We start from the raw sequence: 5,634 nt of genomic DNA, 5'->3' as shown, positions 1-5,634 counted from the left end.
TTACGGAGGGACATGTGTGTCTAACCGAGCTTCTAAATGTTTTACAATGTCTTTTCCACTGCATGGTGCCGGCTCACCTTGGCTCCACCCGACTCACCTATTTTGGATTTCCATCGGTGAAAGCTCTGACTGGTACCTGGTACTTTTCCGCTGAGGCCATCCCAGAAGGTGACGTAAAGACACTGCAGACTACCGATTGGTCTGAGAGACTTGAATCACTAGAACTCTTTCACTAGTCACTAGAATCACTAGCTAACTCTGCCGGATTTCTCCAAATTGCCCATCCTACCTTTATTTTCAACGGCACCAAGGTCTATTTTTGGTCTATTTTTTTGGTCTTTTTTTTTTATTAGTTCAAACTATCACAAGCTGAGTCTCAACGTGAATCTCACGGCTGGACATCCTGAGCTTAAAGCTTTTAAAAAAAAAAAAAAAAACGTATTTGAGAGCTTATTGCTACTTTTTCGGTTTTTGGTTCAACTTTATTTATTGGAATAGTCAGGACAGAAAACAAAAAACACATCTGATTGAAAAAAACGTCCTAAAAAAAAAAAGTCCTAAAATGATTTCACACAGTAGCTCAACTAACTCTCTGGCACAGTGGCAACAGTAGAAAGTGCAACTCAATTATCATTTTCAATCGGTTTTGGTCCACAAAGCTTCTAGAGACCCAGAGCCATGCAGAGCTAAAGTTGGGTCAATTGCGTTTTTTTATATAACTGCTATGTGCTCTGTAGCTTAGCTTCAAAATGCTATGAAATGTTGCACAGGAAGCATACAAGTGAGTGCGACTTAAGTTCCCTGCGGCACATCGCTGTAATTCCGATCAGAAAATCTGTTGAATATCTTTTTAACTACAAAAAAAAAGCAAAAAAACACTTTCAACACCAGCTAACTCCGCTAAGCCGAATCAAATTCTGCACAGAAACGCTGTAATGCGTGCGGTAATGTTATAAAGTATAAACGTTTAACATGCTCATTATGTTTAGTATTATTCATTTGACAACAGATAACCACACTCGAATGGTAAGTTAGCAAGCTAACGCTATGTTACTTGTGGCTATTTCATTAGAAGTAAATGACATAACGAGACTAAACGTGACGTGAATAAACCTTTAATACATCAAATGCTCTGTGAAAACAAATTCTGCATGAGTGACACCAAATGGACCTTCTTCGACAATGCTGGTGAAGTCTACAACTCGCCATGGTACTTCGCTACATCGCCAAACAGCGTCTTTTGCTATTGTTTTTGATTCGGCGACCCCTAGTGGCAGGAATTAACACATTTAAACGTTAGCAGACATTTTCATGACAATCTTCAAGAGTATTACTTTAAAGGTGACATATTACACCACCAGGTGTGAGTGTGATTAGCCGGTACAAGCTGTTTTGAAAATCGGCCTCTTCTGACATCGCAAGTGGGCGTGTCCACCAAGATGTACGCAGGATGGATCAGCCTACCCGCCTACCCAGTGGACCGTAGCAAACGTTGCTCATCTATCCGTCATACATCCAGCTGGACACGCCCACTTGTGATGTCAGAAGAGGCCGATTTTCAAAACCGCTTGTGTTATATATGGTGTAATATGTCACCTTTTAAAATGACTTGAGTGTGCTTGTGTTTACACCCTTTCCTTTAAGTCGGTGTCAAAGTGTGTGTGCGTGTAGTGGCGTGTGTTTATCCAAAGCGCTTCACAATACTGCCTGACATTCACCCCGTTCACGCACACATTCACACACCGATGGCGGAGTGGACCCCTCAGGGAGACAGCCGGCCGGTCAGGGAGCAGTCAGGGTGAGGGCGTCTCGCTCAGGGAACACCTCGGCACTCAAGCTTAGGAGGAGGAGGAGCCGGGGATCGAACCAGCAACCTTGCGGGTTACCAGCCAACCCTGCTCTACCTCCTGAACCACTGCCGGCCCAAAACATAAAGTAGGTCAAACCCAAACTGTACCCCCCCCCACCCACCCACCCACCATCTCCAACGCCCCAGTGTTCTCCAGTGAGTCCATTGGGCGTTCAGCTGCTCAGCAGAACGATGATGTAGATGAGGAGGAGGCAGATGAGGATGAGGAGGAAGTTGACGAAGAGTTCCTGCAGGTTCCTCTTGGTCTGAGGGTTCATCTCGATGTGGGACGCGCGGCGGATGGCCGTCTTGGTCATGTGCTGCACGCGCTCCATCAGCGGTAGGGCTCCGGGTCTCGGTTTTGGGGGGGGCTTTTCTGTGTGTGTGTGTGTGTGTGTGTGTGTGTATTAGGACAATGCGCTTGTTGGGTTTGAGTTGGGACGGAGGCCTTTGGTCAAACTCTGGACTGGAGCTGAAGACTTTGGTCAAACTCTGGACTGGAGTGGAAGACTTTGGTCAAACTCTGGACTGGAGTTGAAGACTTTGGTCAAACTCTGGACTGGAGTTGAAGACTTTGGTCAAACTCTGGACCAGAGCGGAATACTTTTGTCAAACTCTGGACCGGAGTTGAAGACTGGACTGGAGCTGAAGACTTTGGTCAAACTCTGGACTGGAGCTGAAGACTGGACTGGAGTTGAAGACTTTGGTCAAACTCTGGACTGGAGCTTAAGACTGGACTGGAGCTTAAGACTTTGGTCAAACTGTGCCTTGCGGCAGTTGGTTGTGTCATGAAGATCTGGAGCGGCTCAGCGTCGAGGCTTGGTAATGTATCCTCATGTAGAGGGTACGCTCCTCCCTTTGCAGCTGAATGCCACCTGTTGAAAAATGGAAAAAAGACAAGCAATGCGTAAGATTAGGAAAGGAGTGAAAGTGCTAATCAAAGTGAATGATGAATGAAAGGTTTGTGAATACACTCAGTTAATCAGGCCCCCGAAAGCGAAAAAAACAATCTTTTCCCAAAAATAGTATCACGAGGAGCCGGGGATCCAACTAGCAACCTTCCTTTGGGGAGCAGTCAGGGCGAGGGCGTCTCGCTCAGGGACACCTCGACACTCAGCTAAGGAGGAGCCGGGGATCCAACCAGCAAACCTTCCGGTTATCAGCCGACCCCCGCTCCACCTCCTGAGCCACACGCCGCCCCTTCAGCACGCTGCACAGTCGCGCATGAGAGAACGCGCGAGCCGCGCATCAGGCAAAATTGCGGTCACCTGACGGTCACGTGCCATGGGCTGTCGCACCGCCCTTTTTAAGGTGCGTCTGATGGCTCGGATCCGCACGATTTTTGTCACTTGGCGTACGAGTGGACAGACAGACCGGAAAAACCACAAAGAGCAAGAATGGATGATTTTGAAGGAAGAGTTGCTGAGCAAGTGCGCCTCTACAGGAGTCTGTATGATACGGATCCGATGATATCAGGTCCGATGTGACACTATACATGGACAGTCACATGAACACGGCTGATATGCAATGTCAGATTTTTCTCTACTCTTCTCTTCTCTTCGCTACTACTTTTTTTCAACGATTACAAAAAAGTTGTCTAAGCACAGGTGGTATGTGTCTGGTGATCATACTGGCTATAGGATGTATAATTACTGGCCGATCAACTATTATTTAAGCACAGGTGAGAATGCTCTGTTCAGGAGAAGACTGCGCGTATTGGTGTGTCTCAGATCTGCAACTATATATGCTTGCAGCGCGATAGTGGGCGTCAACTCATGTACGGGAAATTGCGTACGGGCGGGCAATATGCGACTGTGCAAAGCACTTTAGTGGTTCAGTGGTCAGCTTCGTCGCCTTACAGTGACACCTTTCTTGGGGTTAACTAGGCAAGGCAAGGCAACTTTATTTATATAGCACTTTTCATACACAGGGCAGACTCAAAGTGCTTCATATATAAACATTGACATACAATAAAAGAAAATAATAGATAAGTAAAAAATAAAATAGATAGTAAATCGAGGCAAACATTTTAGAAACATTTTAGAAAGGCAAAGCTAAAAAAAAAAATGCATTTTAGAAAGTGAGAAAATAAAGGCAAAGTTAGTAATAAAATAAAAAAAATAGATAGAAGCATTGTAGATTGAATATTTAGCAGAAAGCTAAAGCAAACATAAAAGTCTTCAGTCTTGAAGACTTCAGTCTTGAAACTAGCATGTTTTTTCCTCCCAAGAAACACGTTAGGCTGTGTATGGCGTCTGTGCATGTGGTGGATGGCTGGTTTCTGAACGGCCTGACTCAAACCTGTTGGACTCTGGGTTCAACCTGTTGAACCAGCCATCACCACACACACTGGGGGGGGGGGGGGGTGTGGTTCAGAGGTGTATTGGTCACATACATATGCAAGAAACGTAGTGAGATGAAAAGTGGCCGTGCCTGCAGAGATTGTGCAGCATTCAAAATGTGAAATATTAAAATGAGGTGACAAATGGAATAAAAATAAGAAATAAAATAACAATTGGCCCTATATAGAATAACAAATCTGTAACTCTGTTCACTCTGTGATATTTGATCGGAATAATGATGGTCCTGATCTATACTTTCTTGAGCCTCGTAACAATGGTTTGGAATTTGAGCCTGCGTGTGTGTGTGTGTGTGTGTGTGTGTGTGTGTGTGTGTGCGTGTGCGTGTGTGTGTGTGTGTTTGTGTGTGTTTCATTCCATAGCAGTGAGGCTGATCATTTTTGTGTCAACTCAAACAGTCGTTGATGTTAACAACTGATAAGGCTGCACGCACGCACACACACACATGCACACACGCACACACACGCACACACACACACACACACACACACACACACACACACACACAGAAACACAGACAGATAGACAGACAGACAGAGTCGTACACACACAGACAGTCAGACACATACAGTACGTACACACAACAACGTACACACAAACAAACGCAGCCATGGACCTGTGCACGCACACACACACACACACACACACACACACACACACACACTCAAACCAAGAGCACAATGAATACTTGTATTGCACTACTAGTATAACTGGATGAACTAGGAAGTTAAGTTTCGGAAGTTAAGTTTCGGATCCAGAGCAGACTAGTGTTGCACTAGTTAATCTGAGCAATCCAGCACGTCAATAATTTGACTACAATTCACACGAGACAATGAGAGAGCAGTGGTCACAGATTCCAGACACATTTTTCTATATTTCTTACAGTTTTAACATTATATCGTGCGTCAAATGAATATCCGACACGATGCGTTTAATCGCATGAATCCATTCCGTTGATAAGAAAACGGTTTTACAGTATTTCGGAAAACAGAATGAAAATGGAAAAATGTCATTAAAATGAAATTGTTTTTGGGGAAGTGAGATGAGTAGAGTTTCCTACCTTTTAAAGAGGAAGAGTGGCTGATGAGGAAGACGAGAGTGCGCGAGAGAGAGAGAGAGAGTGAGAGAGATGGGCTGTGGGTGATGTTTGCCGGGCAGCTGGGATGAGACTAGCTGAGAGCGCAGAGAGGAACATGTTGAGAGAGAGAGAGAAAGAGAGAGAGAGACCGTGAGAAGGAAAGACAGAGAGGGAGGGGAATAGGGAGAGAGAGAGAGTGAGAGAGAGACCAAGAGAACAAGAGTGAGAGAGAGAGAGAGCGAGACCAAGACAAGGAAAGAGAGAGCAATAGAGAGGGGAACATTACCATAAAGTTGATGAAAAACAGGTTGTGTGTGTGTGTGTGTGTGTGTGTGTGTGTGTGTGTG

At 45.1% G+C, this 5,634-nt stretch overlaps 1 pseudogene across 1 annotated transcript; it reads right to left on the bottom strand.

Annotated features, from left to right (window-relative positions):
• Nucleotides 1–2,022: 2,022 nt before the first annotated feature.
• LOC311373475 (phospholamban pseudogene) lies at nucleotides 2,023–5,385 on the bottom strand (annotated as a pseudogene). The gene is made up of 2 exons: nucleotides 5,270–5,385; nucleotides 2,023–2,724 (listed from the first exon to the last, which is right to left on the bottom strand). The product of its transcript is annotated as a phospholamban pseudogene (transcript).
• Between the last annotated feature and the right edge of the window lie 249 nt (nucleotides 5,386–5,634).

Source organism: Micromesistius poutassou (assembly GCF_964030765.1).
Source record: "Micromesistius poutassou genome assembly, contig: SCAFFOLD_6124, whole genome shotgun sequence".
Classification (NCBI taxonomy): domain Eukaryota; kingdom Metazoa; phylum Chordata; class Actinopteri; order Gadiformes; family Gadidae; genus Micromesistius; species Micromesistius poutassou.
Note: the sequence above shows the minus strand (reverse complement) of the source record. Positions and strands in the feature narration are given on the sequence as shown.